Source organism: Ips typographus, linkage group LG11 (genome assembly GCF_016097725.1).
Source record: "Ips typographus isolate SLU linkage group LG11, UJ_Ityp_2.0, whole genome shotgun sequence".
NCBI lineage: Eukaryota > Metazoa > Arthropoda > Insecta > Coleoptera > Curculionidae > Ips > Ips typographus.
In genome coordinates, this window is record NC_138432.1 from 2,116,598 (window position 1) to 2,139,961 (window position 23,364).

General features: G+C 38.0%; 1 long non-coding RNA gene across 1 annotated transcript in view; it reads right to left on the reverse strand.

The window, feature by feature from the left end:
• Positions 1-2,376: 2,376 nt before the first annotated feature.
• The window catches only part of LOC145735650 (uncharacterized), a 123,821-nt gene continuing 102,833 nt past the window's right edge, over positions 2,377-23,364 (reverse strand). Inside the window, exon 2 of the long non-coding RNA XR_014179718.1 lies at positions 2,377-2,702. This is a non-coding gene — a long non-coding RNA (uncharacterized LOC145735650). The remainder of the gene's footprint in view (positions 2,703-23,364) is intronic.

Genomic DNA, 23,364 nt, shown 5'->3' on the forward strand with positions numbered 1-23,364 from the left:
CTCTTGCAGTTGGCACAATCCCACTCAACATCTTTTTTACATTCACGCCCCTCATGCTCACCACCACACCTATAACAACATTTCGGCTCCTTGCAGCGACCACCGATATGACCATACCTACTACATCTAAAACAGACCCCAATTTCCGTGCTTTCCTCTACATAAATCACCCTCATATCCAAATAAATACGCTCTGCCTTTATTAATTTCCTAAAAATCTCCCCCCTTAGTCCTAAAATGACATTCTCCTTGAACGATTTCAAACAAGGTTTCCTATAAAGAACCCCTCATTCCCTTCACCCAAGAATTAATATCCTCCCCTGCAAACAACTCAACATTTTCATTAACAATGGCTTGGACAATTTCCTCATCTGTGTACCCCTTTTCCACCCCTGACAACTTAACCTTTGGTAGGATCCCCCCTACATCCCCAATAACTACCCCATCAACAGCCCCCATAAACTCTTTAGCCCTTGCGTGATCCTCAGAGCTATCAAAAACTACCAAGACTTTCCCCTCTTCCACTTCCTTGATAGTCCTGACAGCCCTAATTCCCAATTCTTTAATATTGTTTTTAATTTCCCTTACCCACTCAAGGCCTTTTTTCCCCTCTTTCTTAATTCTAAGTTCATATCCCCGGGTCAGTTCAACACGAGGGGGGGTTTTCCACCCTGGTCTCTCCCTGACCTGCTTAACCTGCTTACTCTTGTCTAGCTTTGCGACGTCAGCGAAGGTCTTCTTTTTCCTCTTAACCGTCTCCCATTCAACCATGTCTGTCTCACTCTCTGTTCCTAACTCTGATTCATTAATAATCCCTTTCTCCAACTTCCTATTCTCTACAACTACTCCCTTTTTCCTACTTTCATCTTTCCTACGTTCTGTCAATATCCCTTTTTCGCTTTCCACATTCACTCTTTTACTTTCAGCCTCCCTCTTCCTCTCACCCCCTTCGTACTCACTCTGCCAATCCTTTCTACAGTCTTTTACCTCAATCCTTTGCAGTGCCTCCCTCATTTTCCCTAGTTCCTTTGTAATTTCTGTTTCCCTCTGTAGCCTACCTATCTCGTTTAAAAACCTATTCCTCTCTTGCTCTTGGTAATGTTTCAACCAAGCAAAATTTTCCTCTAATTTCTCAAAGTCAAAAATTTTCTCCCTATACTTTGTTTCCAGTTCCGTATGCCTTGCCATAATGACATGCATCACTCTATTCACCTCCGCCATATCCCCAGAGTTAAACCTCATTTTTCCCCCTTTTACCGCCGACGTGCGCTTTATTACTATTCCCACCAATTCATTAAAACTAATCCTAACTTCCTTATCACTAACATTTCCCACTACTTCTACAACACTATCTTTTTTACCCCCTATCTCACAATCTCCCTCCTCCTCCGAAAGATCCTCTTCTAAAGCCCTGTCTATTCGCCCCTTGAACTGCTCATCCCTCTGCCTCTGTAACTCAACCAATGATTTGTTGAGCGCCATTTCTGCCTCCGCCTTCTTCCTTCGTAACGCCTCAATCTTCACCTCCATGCTACTGCGTGCTGCCTCCATCTTCTCCTCACTCATTTTGTGATTTTGTGAGGTGATACCACCAATTTACCGGTAAAATACCGGTAAAAAAATAAATTAGAAAACTCTCTACCCTTGTCTTCTTCTTCCCGAAAAAACTACTCCCGTTTCCCGGTCTTCCACAAGGAAACAGACACCGGGATCGTATCCAGCGTGTTCAAAAACGTCTAAAACACCCCCCTTTTAGGGGTCTCCGACGCCTCCTTCCCCTCGAAATCCCGAAAAAACCGGTTTTTGCAGAAAACCCGGTATAACCGTCACTTATACCGTCGATAACCGTCGAAAACGGTCGATAACGTGGCCCCGCTCTATCAGTTCATGTACCGTATAACCACTTTCTTTACCGACTTTGACGCAACCGGATATTTGACGTTTTTCTGACGTTTTCCGCAAATCCACAAATATCTTGATAATCCCTTGTTGTTTTTCTACCAAATTTTCAGGGTAGGTTTACACCCCCCTGACACACCCGCACACCAAATATTTTTGGGCTCCCTTAACGGGAACACCCTTAAATCTTGTGGGTAAAAACACTCACCCTTTTCGAAACAAAATCCACTCAAATCTCGGGCATCCCTTAACGGAATCGGACCAAACTTGAACACCACCTCAGCAACCACTATGTGTGTCCGCCCACCAAATATCTTCGTAATCGCACTAGAATGACCGCTGTAATTTCGATTTTTAACGGAGCTAACTTAGAACACGTCCGTCATCCATTCATGCGCGTCACTAATTCAATTAGAATTTTCTATTTTAATTAGACAGTCGGATTCCCCCGGTCCGTGCCAGTTCTGAGCTGATCGTCAAATAGCGGCCGAAGAGGACACCGACGAACCGAAATTCATCGGGCCTCGCAGCAAAGCGGTTCCGCAGGAGGCCAAGGCGCGGGACCGAGCTGGGATCAGGCCGAAACCGTCACCTCGCCCAGGCCCGGCTCGTCAACCAGTTCCTGCTTCCTCGCCAAGCCCGACACGCCCCGATCCTCAGAGCCAATCCTTATCCCGAAGTTACGGATCCAATTTGCCGACTTCCCTTACCTACATTATTCTATCGACTAGAGGCTGGCTCTTCACCTTGGAGACCTGCTGCGGATATGGGTACGAACTGGCGCGACGCCTCCACGTGGCCCTCTCCCGGATTTTCACTCCACCTTTTCCAAAATGATTGTATAGTTGACTTTAGCACGTCGAATTGCTTCAGGCGATTTTCAGGTATCTTTGTAAAGTCTGTGTCGGGAATGAGGTTTAAGGAATGACCTACCAGAAAATGTCCAGGAGTTAGGGCTGATAAGTCATAAACATCATTAGTGAGGGGCATTAAAGGACGTGAGTTCAGAATAGCCTCTATTTGGGTAAAAATAGTTTGCAAATCTTCGAAAGTAAGAACTAACTTACCCACCATTCTTACGGCATGATATTTAGCCCTTTTTACTGCTGCCTCCCATAAACCTCCACGGTGGGGTGAATGAGGCGGAATGAATTTCCATTCAATTTCATTTTCAAGAAAAAGTTTGTGACAACACGATCTTGGAATAAAAGTTCTAAATTTTTATACATTTTCTTTAGCTCATTGCTAGCTCCTACAAAGTTTTTTCCATTGTCACTATAAATTTTCTTACAAATACCTCGGCGTGAAATAAAGCGCTTGAAACATTTTAGAAATGACTCTGTGCTTAAATCGCTAACCACTTCTAAATGTACGGCCTTGGTCGTAAAACATAAATACACACATAAATAAGCTTTAATAATGGTTCTATTTCGCAATTTACTATTCTTAATTTGAAATGGACCGGCAAAATCTACCCCTACTATCATAAAGGGTCTATTTTCAAGAACTCTGTCACTGGGCAAACTAGCCATTTTCTTAACCATGACTTTAGGGTTGACTCGAAAACATACAATGCATTTTCGTAACACGCTTCGTACGGCATTTCTACCGTTCAAAATCCAATAATGTTGACGTAATGTTGCCAATAATGTCTGACAACCGGCATGTAACTGTTTATAATGCTCACTTGAATTAATTAAAGTCGTTAAAGGATGCTTTGAGCCCAAAATTATTGGATGCTTATTTTCAAAATTTAAATTTGCCTTATTAATTCGTCCTCCCACTCGCAATAAACCATGCTCATCAAGGAACGGATCTAAATTTTTCAATTTAGAATTATTAGCTAATAATTTAGAATTTTGTATAGACAACACATCAGCAGGAAATGATTGCATTTGAGCAACCTTGCATAAAGCTATTCGAGTTAATTGAATTTCCTGTACTGTTAATTCTCCGACAAGTCTATTTGATTTCTTGCAATTGTTACGAAATCTAAGACATATCGCACAAATACGGATAAGCTTGTGAATGTTAGAGTATCTCTGGAAAAACCTGGTATCAGACATTACTACATTTAGCGATTGCAAGGAACGACGCTCTAAATCAATTTTATCAAGCTTTACTTGAAGATTAGGCCAATTAGAAGATGGACTAAGTAACCATTTTGGTCCATGCCACCATAAGTCATATGCCAAAAGATCATTTGCATTAATACCTCTAGACGCCACATCAGCAGGGTTTGATTCAGTTGGTACATGTCGCCACACTGCATCATGTGTTAGCTTTTGTACTTCACATACTTGATTAGCTACAAATACTTGCCAAGTATTTGGAGAAGAGTCTAGCCATGATAAGACTATAGTGCTGTCTGACCACAAGAATAAATTTTTGCATGAAAATCTTACGGACTCTTTCACCATCATATAAAGCTGAGATAGTAAAACAGCTGCACACAACTCCAGACGAGGCAATGAAATGGTTTTCAAAGGAGCCACACGAGTTTTGGATGTAAATAAAGAACAACAATGATTACCTAAAGCATCGGATGATTTTACATATATACAAGCAGCATAAGTTAATTGGGATGCATCGGAAAAACCATGCAACTCAATATGAATTGGGTTATCAAGCAAAACATGACGTGGAATTTTTATATTTTCCAAAGTTAATAATTGAGCAGCAAATCCGTCAGCAAGTCCGCCAGACAGTGACCTTATCTTCAGGCAATGGATCATCCCATTGTAGCTTAAGTTCCCATAATTTTTGCATAAGAATCTTAGCCCTAATGGTAACAGGCGCCAGTAATCCAAGGGGATCAAACAATTTAGAAATCAAAGAAAATACTGACCGTTTGGTGGGCACACCTGTAGGAAACTCTAGCTGTGACACGGAGAATGCTAAGATGTCGTTCTGAGAGTGCCTGTCCAGGCCAAGGGCTCTATGAATTTCGCTATCACGTATTGAATAGGTAGAATTAAGATGACATTCATCTGAATGTGAAACTATTGAGTTAGAATTGGAAGCCCATTTCCTTAACTTAAACCCATACTTCTCAAATAAGTTAGTTAGTTCATGCTTTATGTGCAGAGCCTGGTCAATACTGTCCGTACCAGTAACCAGATCATCTACATAAAAATCATGCATGATAATTTCATACAATTCAGGATATTTTTGACGATTCTCCAGCCCTATTTGCTGCAAAGAACGAATCGCCTGAAAAGCCGCACAACTAGTACCATATGTGACGGTGATTAACTGAAAATGATGAAGAACTGAATCAGCAGAACTGCGCCAGACAATACGTTGCAAATTTCTTTGTGCAGGATTGACATACACCATGCGGTACATTTTCTCAACATCACCAATAATAATTATAGAATGACAACGAAAACGTAATAAAATATTGTCACGACTAGCGTGACGTGTTGAATTTAATTCAACTTATTTGCCTGGGATCTCGTTTCAGCGTGAAAATAAAACACAGTTAACTCTACAATCAAGTTCTATTAAATAAGTACTTTAACCTAACAACTCCTAACTTACTAACTAATAAAATAACAGGTTTCTCAACCCAACGAAAACGTTACTAACTCCCAATAAAATCATAATAAACCAGGCGTAAATCAATACACAACATAGTAGTACAATAAACATACTTACATCTCTATAGAAGACAGAATCTTGGAGAGAGGCTGGTCACTTGGAGCGCGTTCACGATTAACTTTACTTGACCGTTACGGACATGTCTAATTGACATTTGCGGTTCGGTCACTAACGTGGTGCACAGCAAAACTGGACTGACTGGAAAGAACTGGGCTGAACCCCTCTCTAGGGTACAACCTCCTTTTTATAGCATTCCAGACACTGGTTCCACCAATCAAAATTCCCAGACCTGGCCTCGTCTAGCCGACAACTCGTGACGACTTTTCGACCCTCGGTACTTGGAAAACATTCTACATTATTTCGCAATTCAGCAAATGCATCATAATTGCAGTTGCACTCTGACCGCATTCCACAATTTTAATGTTTCCGCTCAAGTAATAAATTTGATTTATTATCCTTAGTGACATTTGCCCCTCCTCCATGAAACTGGTCCTCCAGTTTAAACCAAGAGAGGTAATTCCTACATTTGACAATTCTAATTTTTAATCTAAGTTATCGCTAGCCTTATATTATAATATTATTAGAAAAATGGAGTAAGCGAAAATTTTGACTTTAATTTTAATTTTTTTATCATATATTTTCTAAAAAGCTTTTATTCTACATTTTCCGTCATCGCTTCGTCGTACCTAAAAATTATAGTAATCCTAATCATTAAAGTAACCCTTAAATTAACATAACACATTAGAAACCTTGGGTAGCCCTTAAATATGCATCATTTAACTCTAATATAAGTATCTCTGATGTTGCGACTTATATTGCGTCATTGTTCGCACAAAAATGTTTGTCACAATCATACATTGCCCTGTCTATGACTTAACACATCGTCTTCCTCTGGTCACCAAATATTCCAGTAGCTGAAGCCTAGCAATGTCCTTCTCATAGTCCTTCCTGCTTAGGTTTTATTTTCATCATGTGGTTGACTCTGGTGATACGGTTAAATGTCATCTTCAATGGTCGTCCAATACTGGCTTTGCACAGCGCCACTTAGTACATTGGCTTCTTATGGCTCCCTCAAGCGGTTTTTACATGTAATGAAAATAAGAACAAAGGTTAATATGCGTTACTTAAGGCTTAATAATAACATATAATAATATATAATATTACACGCATATTTCTTTTATATCTCAATCAAATTAATAACCTTCAACCGAGTGAATTTTATTCACTGGTATACCTCAAACCGATTGCAATAACTTCTGCATATGTTTAACTAATGTCCCAATTTCCATATCAACTAAGTTGTTCTAAAAACTGGAACATATTGAACGTTCTAACTTCATTTCAAATCCGTGCGGAGAAATATTTTATTTATCCAAAAACAAAAAATAAATTGACGATAACGTTTGATTGCTTCTTCCCTAGATTATCTGTAAACAAAAATATGAAAGTAAATTATCAAAACGTAAACACAAAACAAAATTTACGGTTGTCTAACGACCATATGGTTTGAAATGCACTCTACCTAAGTAGTGTAAACAACCTATACTCGGTTTATTTTGTCCTGGCAGCGGTTTTGAGGTAGGTCAGGGTAACGCTTGTGTCATCATTATCATATTAATAACAGTGACGTACTTGACGCCTTTAAAAAGTATTACGCCTGTATTAACTTTACCCATCTTACCTTTAATTAAACAAGAAAAATGGTTAAACATCATTTATTTTCTTTGTGCTACAATAGTCATTAATATATAGATAAAATTTAAATATACAATATATAATATAGATATAATACATTGAACAGTAACTGTTTCACTTGTCTTGTTCGGTTTGGGTCTCTCCGAGTTTCGCCTGATCAGTGTTCAACTGGTCTTCATTTCTTTCCTCACGTATAGGCCCTTGATATGGTGCCGTACCACGTACACGTGTATGATTTGTTCGTCTTCGAAAAGGCGTGGCAGTCACCTGCCAAGTCCAATTTGTCATGTTTGCTGTATTTGGTGGTGGCTCAACGGGGTTCCAATTCGGTCGCAAAGTCACCCTCGGCACTTCAATTAATGTAGGTTCACTTCTTGATGGCACCCTAAATGGATGTCCCATCATTCTTGGTTGCAAATGGGGTCGGGGAGGTTGATGTAGTTCACGCCGCCTGAATTGTGAACTCCTTCTGTACGCACAAACATTGCATGCGCAACCATCCACAAACAGATTTTCCCAAATTTCCCAAAATTGTCTTGGTTGATAGAATGGCACCCTCGGAGGTGCGCAGATTGCACAACCACAACTTTCCGTAGGGTTTCTTCCTTGTCTCATCATTAAATCAATATGAATCATCTGGTATTCCATGTGAATTATTTGGGTCCAAAGTGCTAGTAACGCCTTTGTGATTCCCAAATACACTATTCCTGGTCGCTGTATTTCTTGATGTAATTCCCATAAATGGTATAAAGCCATGTCATATAAATGTAATTTGACATTTATGTCCGAAACACATCGGGCATAATATAGAAACATCACAATCCACTCCATTTTTTTATAAACTCTCGATCGGTATTTTTTCAAGGAAACGCACTCGCGGTACTATCACGGTACTTCGCTAACTAAAATGCAAATCACAGCGATGAAATTATTTATATTCTCTTAATTTCATGTCAGCACTTTTACGGGACGCGTGCGGTCGCATATTATTCATTTGATGCATTTGTTTCGACCGAATACATTATGCTGGTATTCAAAAATATCCAACACTAAAATAAAACGAAAACTCGTTACTTTAATCTGTCTATCCCCCCATTATCACATACCCCTGACATTTATATTTATTCTAGTATTTACTTGTTCGGCACCTATGGCATTTCCCGATATATTTAACGTCCCTCGTATTTTTTTTTAAGTATGCCATTTTAATTATATCATTTTTTCCATTGTAGTCAAATAACTTGAAACACGCGCGCTTAGATAATCATTTTACACACTTTTGGTGTAACTGCGGAAAATTAGACTAATATCCGTTCGTGAATTTTTCAATTGGCCATTAAATTCAGACTCGGATAAGAGAATAAAAATCCCTGAGCTCAGTAACTTCCAAATTTAGGTACAACTCGGTATGTGAAGTTTGTACCCAACAAACGTAATATTTTCATTTCAACAAAATTATTACTTTGTATACTAAGTGTTACAATCTTTATGTCAGTTAGGGATAGACGGTGCCTTATTATCGTTTATTTATTTTACTTATACAGCATTGCATTCACAGCAGTTTTGTTATTTTATGGACGAAACGGTCCTTTACTTTTGCCTTTGCAGTCATACTTCTTTTAACTCCATTTGAGTGTAGGGGCTCGTGTTTTTTTCTCCTCGTCTTTAGTGTTTACATCATGAACCGTAAGTAAATTTGTTGGCTTTGTTATTTACATTATAAAGTAATCCAATTTGTTGTTCTTTTTCCCTTTTTTTCAAAACTAAAGATCCACAATCTTTGCCCCCAAATGATAACCAAACTGGGTCTGGAAGGGCTTGTCGTCTCAAGCACTTCCGGAGACTCCTAACTATGCGCCGCACTGGTGAAGGGCTTGCCGACCTTTGGTCCGACAACGACAGGGACATTGGTGCCAGGTCCGCTTCGCCGTCCACTGAGCGCAACCAGGGTGTCACACATCCACCACCCTCATCGAACACCTCCCCGTGGGGGTCACCTATGCCAACGAGGCCATCGACGCCCCCGGTCCGAAAAGAGCGGCTCCTGAATGGGGTCGCTACCCCAACAATGGAAAACAATATTGAGGAGACAACCTCCAGCAATTCTCCAACTTGGTGGTCTGGCGACCAAGTAACCATAAATGGTACTGGTCACCGCATTTATTTCCACCACCAACATTATTGAATTTTCTATAATGTGTTTTTGTAACTGTCTACACTGACAATAAAACTTTTGGTGCTTAATTTTATTATCTTTTTTTTTATGTATCTATTCTTTACTTATTTTAACCTGATAGAGGTATACATTCTGGGGTCCATGGATCATAATAGGGTAATATCTGCTTACGTGAACAACCTCTCTCTTTGCTTTGTCTGATCTGCCTTTTTGTATCTCGTAGTCCACGTCCGACATTTTTCGTCTTATATAATAAGGTCCGAACCATCTAAGCAGCAATTTTTCACTTTTTCCAACTTTCCTTACTGGGGTGAAAACTTTCACTTGGTCACCCTCATTAAATTCCACATGTCTATGTTTACAATCGTAACGCAGTTTGTCTATATCCTGTCGTTTTTTTATATTTTCAGCAGCAAAATTACATATTGCCAGACTAGTTTCCCTAATTTGATTGCTATCAAGAGATTCAGCATGCGGCATAATGTTTGCTTCAGTTGGTAAAACAGGTTCTCGTCCATATACTAGCATAAAGGGTGAGAATTGCGTGCTGTCTTGTTTCGCTGAATTATAGGCAAAAGTTACATGTGGTAAGTATTGGTCCCAATTTGACTGATTTGTGTTGGTATACATTGCCAACATATTTGCAAGAGTCTTATTAAATCGCTCCGTAAGACCATTTGTTGCTGGGTGATATGCCGTTGTAAATTGACTTGTAGTGCCCATTTCTTTCATTAGTTTTGTTACCAATTCTGATTGAAACACTTTTCCTCTGTCACTTAATAATTCCTTAGGCGCTCCATGCCTCGTAATTATTTTTTCCAAAATAAATTTTGCTACGGGCCCTGCTTTTCCACTTGGTAACGCCTCAGTTTCTGCCCAACGTGTTGCATAGTCTGTTGCTACCACTATCATGGTTTTACCATTGCTACTTCGGCGAAAAGAACCTAAAAGGTCAATCCCCACCTTTTCAAATGGTGTTCCCACAGGAATTGGGTGTAAAAATCCTATCGGTCTTTGATTTTGCTGACCTTTTCTAGCTTTACAATCTGGACAACCCTTAACAAAATTTTCAACATCTTTTTGCAACCCTTGCCAATAATACCTTTGCTTAATTTTTGATAGCTTTTTTGCTATTCCCAAATGACCACTCAGCGGTTCCGAATGGTGAGAATACAAAATTTCTCCCACTAACTGTTGTGGTATTACTAGTAGCTTATCTCGACCTAAATCATTCGGATTTACTCGGTATAAAATTCCGGATTCAATCCTGAAGTTTTTTGCCTGCTTACGTAAACCAATTGTAGCATTTTCCGGGTTTTTGATTGTCATTATTATTTGGGAAATTTTTTCATCTTTCTTTTGTAACTCCTCAATATTACGAGTATCCAAAACAAATGTTGGTATTTCTTCAACGTCGTGTTTATCCGTATCTGGTTGCAGTACCGGATACCTACTTACACAGTCAGCGTCTTTGTGTGCAATCCCCGATTTATGGCACACCGTGTAATCAAATTCTGACAGTTTTAATGACCATCTGGCTAAACGACCTGTGGTATCTTTTAATGTCTTTAGCCAACATAAAGCATGATGATCAGTTACGATTTTTACAGGTTTACCATAAATAAAGTGTCTTAAGTATGAAAGTGCCCATATAACTGCTAATCCTTCTAATTCAGTTATAGAATAATTTTTCTCTGCTTTGCTAAGACTTCTGCTTGCGTAAGCGATAGGGTGTAACTTATTTCCTGTGTCTTCCTGCAATAATATAGCTCCTATTCCATCTTTACATGCATCTACTCTTAATTCACACCCTTTGTTTAGCTGAAAATGTGCCAACACTGGTTCACTAATTAATTTCTGTTTTAGTGTTTCAAACGCTTTGTCATGTATGTCCTGCCAATCAAATTTATTCTGTTTCTTTGTCAGATCATGTAAGGGGCGTGCAATTTTTGCAAAATTTTCTATAAACTTCCGGTAATAGTTACAAAGTCCTAAAAAGCTTTGTACACCTTTTACATTTTTTGGCCTTGGAAAATTTTCAATTGAAACTAATTTTGATTTATCAGGAAAAATTCCATCTGTCGAAATTGTATAACCAAGAATATTAATTTTTTCTTTTAGATATTCACATTTTTTAGGTTTTAACGTTAGGCCTGCACTTCGAAGTTTATTGAAAACTTTACGTAATTTTTCCAAATGTTCATCTATTGTTTCAGAAAAAATTATAATGTCGTCCATGTAAATTAAAACTTTCTTTCCATTTTAAATCTCTAAACACTACATCCCCTAATTGTTAGAATGTTGCCGGGGCATTGCACAACCCAAAAGGCATTACATTAAATTCCCATAATCCGTGACCTGGCGCTGTAAAGGCAGTAAGTGGCTTACTTTCTTCTTTTACTTTGACTTGCCAATAACCTGAATACATGTCTAACGATGAGAAATACTGGGCGTTTCCTAAGTAAGTCAAAATATCCTCAATATTAGATCCTGACCACGAATTTTTTACTGTTACATTGTTTAACTTGCGATAATCAACACAAAATCGCGTCTCTCCAGACTTTTTCTTTACTAGTACGACGGGACTTGCCCAGGGCGAGTTACTTTGCCTTATTATATCGTATTGTTCCATTTCCCTTATTTGCTTATCTATTATCTCTCTTTCTTTTTGTGCTACCCTGTAAGGTTTTTGTTTTATAGGTTTAGCATTTCCTACGTCAATTTCGTGTTCAATTACATCTGTTCTCCCCATATATTTTGGTGTTTTTGAAAAAACGTCACTATACTCCGCAAGTAGCGTTTGCAATTTATTCTGTAATCCTAAGTTTGTTATATTACTTAGATTATGGTCATTCATGGTAATTATTTCGTCCTCATTTTCGGTTTCATTAATACAACAATCTGGAATTTTTGTCATGTCCATTTTAATTGTTTTCTCGAGATTACCAATCGTGGAATTTTTTATTACAAAAATTCTACGATGACCGACATTTTTAAGCTTAATATAAAAATGTCCATTCTGCAAAAACGGTAATCCTACGCAAATAAGACCTCTCGGTCGTAAAAAACTGTCCTTCTCAATAAAACAATATTTCGCTAAGTCAGACGGTCGTAGGTTCAAGTTCAATAGGGGAAATTATATCATTCCCGGGCTTCAACACGTAATCGCTGGCGACGGTAATTTTCAGGGAATTTACTGTTGACTCGTTTGCTATGTTTACGAACAAGTCTTGCTGTGGCTCGCATTCTTCAGTTGAATCATAATCTCCAAAATTTAGGATTAATTTGTCCGAACCATGCTGCAATGTCACTTTATTGTTATTATAGTCAATGACTGACTTTGTCGTCGTCAAAAAGTTATGTCCCAAAATTAGAGCTTTGGACAAATTTTTAACCACTAATGCTTCAACGCGTATCTCTTTATTATTAACTTCAATCGTCACTTGTGAATTTCCAATAGGTGTAAGAGGGTAACTGCCTGCAGTAATTAATTCAACTTCATTTTCCAAAGGATACATGTTATTAATATAATATAAATCAACAATATTTTTACACGCTCCGGTGTCTAGAACGACATTTACATTTTCTTGATTATTTACTTTTAAATGCACATACAATAACCCTCCTTTGACGCCCTATGATGACAGGTGGACAATCTCGTTAGGGCTTCCTATTGACGAAATTGTCCTCTTTCGTTTGGGTTTTGATATACCCGATCATTTTTTTTCTGTTGGCAACGCAAGCAAATCAAAATAATATTTTTTAACATCCTCATTGTCTTGATGTTTTCGTGTATTTAATCGAAACTTTAATTTTCTTAGTGGCTGTTCGCCAGAAAATTCTTTCAAAAAGTCCGTTTTTATAACTGTCCATGTTTTTGCCTGGTTTGCCGGTTCGTTAATATAACCATCAAACCAAGTCTGAGCCGGGCCTTCCAAGAAATTTGCTAAGTAGGAAATTTTGTGGTTTTCCGACCAGCTGTTTGCAATCGCTGCCTTTTCATAGTCTATAGATGGGTTAAATGTAGGTGGGCATGTAAACTTTGGTGTGGCTGGAGTTTTTGGCTCAGCCAAAGCTACCTGTAAAGTCATGTTAGCCATTGCTGCAGTATTGTTATGACGTATCACACTGTTTCTCTCTCGAATTACAGGGGGTGGGCAAAGATTATTACAACCTTGTAATAAATCTGTGGGGCGGGATGAGGTAGGCTCTGGCACTACCACTTCTAAGGGACTTTCTTGCCAGAACTCTTCTGATTCTCGCGGTTTAGGCGGAGTCCTACTCAATGAAGCTCTTGGCTTAAAAAACTGTTCTGGGGATCGTGATCCTGCTTTGGAATCTTTAGTTTTCTGAACTCGGGAAGTCGAAGCTTTGGTTGTTTGAATTCGCGGGGTTTCAATTTGAGCACTTACGACAGTTTTTTCGAAAGGGCTGTTCTCGTCCTCACTACTTGTTAAACTGAAAATAGAAGTTGTTTTGTCAAATTCTGGGGCACCTGCAGATATCGATGCCTGTACAGAAGCAGGGAAACCGACAGTTGAGCTATGATGCGCGGGTTTAAACTCTCTCAACTCTTTTAAGACTTTTTCGGGGTTTTTCCCTTGGGCTAGTGCTTGTTGCAAAACAAATTTTTCTTTGTCTGATACTCTTTGAGCTCTACTGCGAGTTTGTACTCGTGATTTGTCACTTGGTTCACTCATGTAAAATTAATACGAAATGTTTGGCAGTATTTTTAATTATTTCGATTTTTCAAGTTTTTGGACAAAAATTTAAACGATTATTTTAAACCCGCTATTACCCGCTTGAGAAATAATAATTTCTTCTTCTTTGATAAAGAACCCCCCATTTTAAATAGAACGATTTTTTTTTAAAAAAGATAAAAATTATGTTTTTTCCACCCTGAAACGTAGGCACCTCCACCATATGTCACGACTAGCGTGACTTGTTGAATTTAGTTTAACTTATTTGCCTGGGATCTCGTTTCAGCGTGAAAATAAAACACAGTTAACTCTACCATCAAGTTCTATTAAATAAGTACTTTAACCTAACAACTCCTAACTTACTAACTAATAAAATAACAGGTTTCCTAACCCAACGAAAACGTTACTAACTCCCAATAAAATCATAATAAACCAGGTGTAAATTAATACACAACATAGAAGTACAATAAACATACTCACATCTCTATAGAAGACAGAATCTTGGAGAGACGCTGGTCACTTTGGAGCGCGTTCACGATTAACTTTACTTGAGCGTTACGGACATGTCTAATTTACATTTGCGGTTCGGTCACTAACGTGGTGCACAGCAAAACTGGACTGACTGGAAAGAACTGGACTGAACCCCTCTCTAGGGTACAACCTCCTTTTTATAGCATTCCAGACACTGGTTCCACCCATCAAAACTCCCAACCTGGCCTCGTCTAGCCGACAACTCGTGACGACCTTTCGACCCTCGGTACTTGGAAAACATTCCACATTATTTCGCAATTCAGCAAATGCATCATAATTGCAGTTGCACTCTGACCGCATTCCACAATTTTAATGTTTCCGCTCAAGTAATAAATTTGATTTATTATCCTTCGTGACAGTATAATTGGTTTTTGAATGTTGCGCCTCTACTTTGACTGTCATGTTGTCTATCGCTGTAAGCTGGAAGATTGATTTTTCAGATTTTGGGAGAAGTACTTGTACCAAGGGCATTGGTTTTCCATCTTTCTATCGCCATCTTTGGATTTTTGAGGGGTGGAAGCCAAGATTTTCCAAATCTGTTTTGATTTTCTCCTCAGGTCAATTTTCTAGGATTCCCCTAAGTATTATATGAAGTTGCTTTTCTTCGTCCAGTTGGAAAGTATGAAAAGGATTTTTTTCTTTTTCAAAGAAATTTATAATGAATTTGAAGTCATTTATGGTTGGTGGATGTAGCTTGATTCCTTCTGGCTTATTGACTACGTTTCCATAATTGATTCGGGCGTCTTTCAAGTAGACGGTGACTTTATTAAATATTTCCTTGTTCTCAAGACTATTGGGAGAATTTTTTCCTTGAGTTTTTCTGGGGTTGGATTTTGCGCGGAGTTATTCACTATGGGAGTACTTACTGATTGACATTTTTGTTTTTGACGCTGAGACACTGAGGCGTTAGTTTCTGGAGAAGCTGTCCTTTTCTAGTTTTTTGGGAGTTAAGCGGGGGAAAATCTTCTTCCATAGTGTTGTTATCGGTTTCAATTACTTGTTCTGGAACATTATGTAGTTTAATTTGCAATTTTCTAATGGTTGCTTGATGGTGTTTATTGACTTCTTCGAGTTCCTGATACCTAGCTTTGAATTCTTTCAATTCATCTTGTTGGGCTTTCAAGCTGCTCTGGAGTTGTTCGATTACTGCTTGTTGCTCGCTAATGTACTTGGTGTACTTGTGTAGCGTTTTTTCCATTTTTTTCTAGCTTTTCGTCGGCATCGACGTAGTCGACATGATTGGGAGTAATCCCTTTCGGGAGATCCTCGCAGTACTGTAGCTGTCACTGACACTTCTCGCGTGTGAATCACTGAAATCGCTAACGAAACGCACTTGAACACGGTTGACACTGACGACCGTCCGGTTCAACTGCTCGGCGTAAACTGCGAAAATCTGACTGCTGCAACTAGTTTTGTTCGCGTAACCCCTCCTTGTTTAGGCCATTTTTCGCCTGTATTGACACCAACGGTCACGAACGGTCGTTTCAGGGTGGAGCTAGCTGAACGACACCGGGACACTTGCGGTGTGTTTTTCCGACGTTTCGTCGTCCAGACCGTCATCGGTGTTCTGTTGCGCTGTAGGGGCCGCTTTTTCACTAGAAATCGATTCCTCGTCGGTTTCTAGGGTTCTGGCTAGGTTTTGCGGCTCCCCCAGGTCGTTGTCTTCGCTGGTTTCTTCGTCCGTCACGGGAATCTGGTCCACCAGGTCGTAGTTCACTACGTTTTCCTCGGGGGCGGCTCGATTTCGTAGATAACGTCTGACACCACTTTTCTGATTTCATCAGGTCCTAGCCATGGTGTAGAGAGTGCACCATGTGCGGGGTTTCTCAAGTTTACCTTTTGTCCGCGGTAAAACTTGATTTTTGGGCGGTCTGGGAAATTCCTTGTTGACGAATTCCAGCTGTTTGGCTCGAATCTTCCGATTTTGGCGTCTTTGTTGGTGGGCACTTTTCTGGGTGCGTCGGAACTTATTCACACTGAATTTTCCACTCTCCTGGCATCGGTAATTCGTACCCAAGTACGATGGAAGCTGGTGAATGTCCGGTTGCCCGGTTTATTCTATCTTCTGAGTATCCTGATTGCCGTAGTGAGCTGTTTTTCCCATTGGTTTTCCGTTTTTCCAACCAGAAGTATTCAAATCAAATCAAAATTGCTTTATTGTCTTAAAGAATAACATTCCGTTGACAAAGCTTTGTGCAGTAGTACTGTGTACTTGTGACATATACACCTCCGACTCGCATAGTTTAACATTCGCACACGCCTCCAAACGGAGGCGAATTCGAAAAATCGGAGGCCAATACGAATCAACCTTAATAATTTCTCAGGATGTCTCTCTGGCCTCCTGGAGGCCGTACGCAAAATTATGTCGGAGGCCATTTTAGCAATACACATATACAGTTATACAATGTAGTTCACGAAAATTCCACCACGTGGCGGAGCGATCTCATACGTTTATACAAACGACACATGTCCTGTGCGGCATCAACTCCGCATGAAATACCGCTAATCCGACTCAAAAAAGCGGCAACACCGCGGCATTACTCACTGAAGGCCAGTTGATCGAGAGCATATACCAAATTTTGTAGTTGCATATAAGAGTGAGGGGGTTGGATGCCAAATGATCGAGAGTACATAACCAATTTGAAGGCCACTTAACTTATATTAATATATACTGGGCGTCCTAACTAGTTTGCTGTCTTATACAGAGTGTCGCACCAATATCGGCTTCATTAATTGAATGTGTGATCTTTTAAAAAGTTATGTCTCAAACTAAAGCTGACTTGGCATACTCATTTAGAATATGTATTTTCTAGAGAGAGGCACTTTTATTCATGTCGGAAGTAGAGATCAACTGGTTGACTTAATTTTTTTAATTCTGTGCTTTTCTGTCTATTATAAGTTTTCGATTTTGATTGATATTGCGCTAACTTGGAAAAGAACCCAAAATTTAAATATTTTCGACCTTCTTTTGAAACAGCAAAATTTCTGGTTATTTTGAACGACATGAATCTCCAAAATTACGTTTAACAGCAAAGAGGGGTTCGAAAAACCGTTTCTCATAAGATGAGATGCACAGATTGATTTTTAATAAAAGTAATTTCTTTATTAATTACAGAATACAGGGTAAGAAATATTGTACTAGACGTTTTTGCATACAAACTAGTTCATTTAATAGCTGGGAACATTTTAGAACTTTAGTTGTGTCATATACAATAATAGGCCTGAATGGTATCTCAAAACACACGTTTAGAGGTTTTTAAAATTTAATTCACAAACTTGCAAGCGTAATGTCTATTTTAATATTACATTTTATGGTGTTGCACCTTAATTCGAACACTTCCACCATTAGAAGAATTGACTAGTAGGAGTGCAGTTTTTGAAAAGTAACTTAGAAGGATAACCAACTTAAACTTATCTAACTAATTAGCTTTTACTATTTTAAAGTCTTAGTTCAAGCTCTCTAAGGGTTGTGAAAAATGTCAGTATTTTGTTGTACGAAAATGTCAGCCAAAAATGTAAAATTTTCAAATGGACAGAAGTCATGTTTTACATTTTTACGTTCATTTAATTTGACAGTAATTATGTACTAGGTTAAGAGCCAGTAAAATAAAAGTATAGTAGTAAAAGTATACCATTCTTGAATGGATTGCGATAAAACTTTAAGACAATATTGTTTGAATACTATTTAGTAGCTAATATCAAAGAATAGCTATGTAACAAGAACAGACAGTTGAAAAGAGAAAGCGAATTAGAGAGAGATGGACTCTTCCTACCAAAGTTTAATTGACAAGCGACTGATATCGGCTTTGGCCGTTAAATATCAGGAGTTTTATTGGTTGTTCATTCAAGTTGTTGAAAAACGTGGCCGTATCTCAGACCACATCAAATATTTGTTTTGAAACATCGGTTTAAAGTTAATAATAGTTAATAAGGACTAATATCTTCCAATGATTAATAGGCGAACTTAAAACACTTGGACTCAAAAGAATTAAACAATGATTATAAGAAATTAGTTTATATTATATTTGATTCTGATAATTGGATGCCATTTTTATTTCAAAGAAAGAGACAACCGGCAACATGTTTCCTACCAAAGGGAACTCGAGGTCAGCCAAAAACATCACCCCAACATCAAAAGAATTATGTCCCTTCTTGTTAAAATATGTTAGGCTTTTCACATTTTTTTTTGCATGTAATTTGTATTAGCGCCATCCGATGCAACAACAAATTACAATAAGCTACAGATAAAAACATTTTAAGACAAGTTAATATACAGTGTGCTGCACCTGAAGTCCCGCGGATGCATACGGATTTATGTCTTGCCGAATTGAAAAAAATAAGTGTCGGTTCAAACCGGCTTTCCCAGAAAATTCTGGTATAGAAAAGATTTGCTTTAAAATTGAACACCCTGTATACTAAAGTAATCATTCCTATATGTGGCACTCTGAAGATAAAATGTAAACATTTAATAATACAGTTTTAAATTATTATGTTTTTAAACAAATTGTATGCACTAATTTGCCATAGCTTTTTATCGACCTATGTAGCAGTTTTTTTTATAAAAGGTTCGACAACAAATTTATAACTTTTATTTATTTTGAAGTGTGTTTATCCCTTACATAAATATTCCCAATTTGCTAAAAGATGGCATGCGTTTTAAGCAATAGACAACATGCTCTACTAAAAGATGACATGGCCACCTTGCCAATAGCTGACCATCGCAAAGTTACATTGGTACTCAGTTTCTTCCAAACATAGCTAATTCTCTCTCTCTTCACACTGATTTCCGGCTGCCATACTCTAAATAAACTTTGGTCCATATTTATGGCAGGTAGTACATCAGTTTCATTGAGAATAACTTGTTTTTGGACAAACTATACTGATTTAAATTTTCTCAAATATTTTGACCCTTCGACTGGGGGTTTATTTTTAAGTTTCTTAGAATTTTTATAGGTCGTCATCTATTGGTAGTTTTACCTTATTACATTTTGTGAATAGTTTATTTCTTTATAAGAAAGATTAGTTATATGCTGTATTAAATTTAAATTTAAAGCAGACATTTTATTCTAAATTTTGTTGAACATTTTTTTACCCGAAAAGGATCACAAAAGGCATTTTGACATAGTTTATGATAAATGAAAAAGTTCAAGTCAAATTTCTTGACGTTCACTACTTCTAATTTCTTCTTTGGTTTTCGGATTTGCAAACATGGAACTTTTAACTTGCACGTTTTTTTCTGAAAAAACGTTGCTCGCTAGATGTGTCATTTATTTAAAAATCCTTCTTACAAACAATAGAACTATTTAAATAATGTAATATAAAGCATTTAAAAAATACAACTTTACCACATCTTTATGATTATAGTTATATGATGGTGTTTTAGGCATAATGCCTGATATTAGACAGTTATTGGTAAGGTTACGTTTTTAAACTTTTTCTTCATATTGGCACATGAATATATGTATTAGACTCAGCAAATAGTTTTTGTCTACAAGCATCAAATAATAAGCATTTTTTTACTTTGTTATAAAAATTACATTTGTGTCAAGTTGATTTTTTTGTAACAAATCAGTTGACAGACTGAAAATACGAAAGTTTTAGTTTATAGACTGAACAAATTTTAGGCAAGGCTTTTTGACGCTAAAATTGTTACTTGGTCGTCAAACAAAAATGACAGGCCTTTTTAATCTATAAGCATTATAAGTTAGAACGTTCTTTAATTTGCCACCCTAAAAACTATAATTTGTTTCCCCCAAAAAACTAGAATTTAAAGTTTTAAACAAACAATAGGAAAATTTCCTTTTTCACGACCTATTGAAAAATTGAGGTCACTGAAAAATGACCCAACTCAATAAACATTGTTAATCTAAGGAATTAATCACGTTTATAAAATAATAACAATATTGATTGTAAATACTCAACGACTCGTATTATAATTAAAATGAGATGCAAGTCAAAGTGAACATAATAAATTAATAAACGATTTATAATTATATTGCAATGTTTATTTATCATTTGCTTGAGTTAATGAAGTATTAAAAACGAAACAAAAATATTGATGTCATTATATTCAGTTATTGTCAGACATGTGTCTAATACTAGAATGAATAACGCAGAAACTATACGATCAGTATATAATATAGAACACCACAAACTGTCTAATGTGGCTCCTATAGCGATCGAAAAAGAACGAAAATACGGCTGGACTGAATATTAAAATAAGTTCCTGTTCCAAAAAATCTATTTTTAGCTGTCAAGGCCAAATCAGTGGGCGAACCAGACAGATAAAATTGGCAACTGTGTCGGTGACCCATGCGTCGGTTCCACATGGCGCTGTATATTGCGCGGAGGCCAGTAAACCGCCGCATCGTGGAGGCCGGTTACATTTAAACCCATACCGTATATACAACTTTTTTCCTTATAGTTTTCCTTACCCCTCTGCTGTGCCCATGAAAGACCTTGAATTATGAAGCGTAATCATGCAAAATACACTCCTGTAACTATGGCGGTTATAGTGGAGGCTTGGGCGCCTGTGTTATGTATGGAGGCGACTAAGATAGAAATGCATGTATATATATATACAGTGTGTCCCGCTTTTCATGAGTACAGCTTGATTATCTCAGTTAATAATGATGCGATTTTTCTTTAAATTATGGTGGTGATTGTATGTCAGAAAAATTAAGTATTTGGCATAATAAACATTTTTATTTACCATTGGCGTGCTGGTGCTGTGTGGGGGGGGGGGGGTAAAGGGTGATCTAAATCTGGTAGAAAAAGTTTAACTAAAATTGACTCTATATTTTTTTATAGAGTCAATTTCTATATATTTTTTATATTTTTTTTTTGACGAATATATTTTTCCAAAAATCAACCCCTTTTTACCCCCACCCAACACAGCACGCCAATGGTAAATAAAATGTTTATTATGCCAAACACTTCATTTCTCTGCAGACGTGATGTATGTCATGACATGCAAGCACCACCATAATTTAAAATAAATGGCATTATTATTAACTTAGATATCAGGGTATACTCATGAAAAGCGGGACATATTAACTTTTCTAAACACTAGCTTTAGAAAGATAATATTTAGCACTTCTAAACTATGAAGAAAATCAATCAAAAATAAGATGACGTGACATGAAATACCTGATGTAATATTTTGATGTTATGTTTTGCGTTTTTATTTGTCACATTCAAAACACTTAGAGCAGGCATTTCGTTGCTTTCGTTATCTTAGTTTTGTTTTATTTTACTCTTAACTACATAAACCAAGCTAATACTTACGTAGTGGACTTTGAACACTATCATTGTTAACGTTATGACTATGAGCAATGGTGATATATGAATTGCTCTCATCAGCAGTATTAATTTCAGTTAAGATGGTTGATTCAAGTTGCCTCTCAAAATGTTTAACATTTCTACCACTGTCCAAATTTTTCATCGGTTTTAAACCCCGTTTAAGCACTTTTCTTCTTGATTGCTACTTCAGACTTTTCTGATGATGATGTTGAATCTGAATAGCGCCGCTTTTTTCCCATTCGATCAATTGCAAACTGTTTTTTATTTTGAGACATGCCAGTGTCAGATGAATCAGAATTCCTGTCATCTGAATTCGAATTTTCTGGAAAACGGCCAGATATAGGCAATTTGGTGGATGCTTCCTTGCGCACAATAGCACTTGTAGCGCTTTTCTCGCGGTTTTCTTCGTTACGTTGCCTCGGGCGCCACCTTCGTTATTTATAGTGGCTGAAGGTCCACTTTGCGGTACCTGGGTAGCCTTTAGACAGCTGGAGAAAAGTTTCCAAAGGGTTCGGGAAGAAAACAAAATTAAACAACTGTTTTCACTAATTGCACTGTATTACGGCTCTCATTACTTACAGTAAATACTCACGGTAACGAATACCCAATGAAACGGAAATTACCTTATACGGTGGTACGGGGAAAGCGTGTAACGATAATGAAAACTACCTACGGACCCTTCATACTGATAAGCCTGACTACGGTAGATTAAGACTGACTGTGACACGGTGAAAGAACGGCGGTACGGTACGGTTATGTAAAACTGACTATTCAGCGCCGATATTCGTTCCAAAACCCAATGAGGCCCAATTACGTGACCAGCGGTGTTCCCGTCACTCGACCTAACCTCTAGGTGCCTCTCCCCGATTCCCCGGGGTTCGACAAATAGAGCCTCCGTTGCACACCTGTTTCCCCAAGCATGCAACAGAGGTTTGAAGTCTCGTGACGTTGCCAGTCACACAGCCGCTAATCCCTCCAGTATCCCCAAACCCGCTTACTGCTCCGTTTCCCCGGAGCTAAGCAAACGAGTCACAGGTTTCACCGTTCCCGCTTGCTACACCGTTTCCCCGGTGTTCAACAAACAGGAACAGGACCAGAAGGATTACCTGACTGTTTCACAAACAAAGGTACTGAAGCCGGCGCCGTTTTCACCAGAAATACCCTCTAACGGAAAACCCCGGAAAAAATATAGCAAATGCCCCAAATGAAAATCCACCGGACAAATTTAGTGAATGCCCCAAATGAAAAATCCCGGACAAATATAGCAAATGCCCCAAATGAAAATCCCCGGAGAAATACTGAAATTCCCCAAACGGAAACCCCGGGAAAATACTGAAAATGCCCCAATTACAGTCTATTAAAATATCTACAGTTACCGGTACGGGTTTTAAACAGCAAACAGAACAAATACCGGACGGTCGGTATGTGTCTATTTTTTTACTTACAAATTCGCGGAGG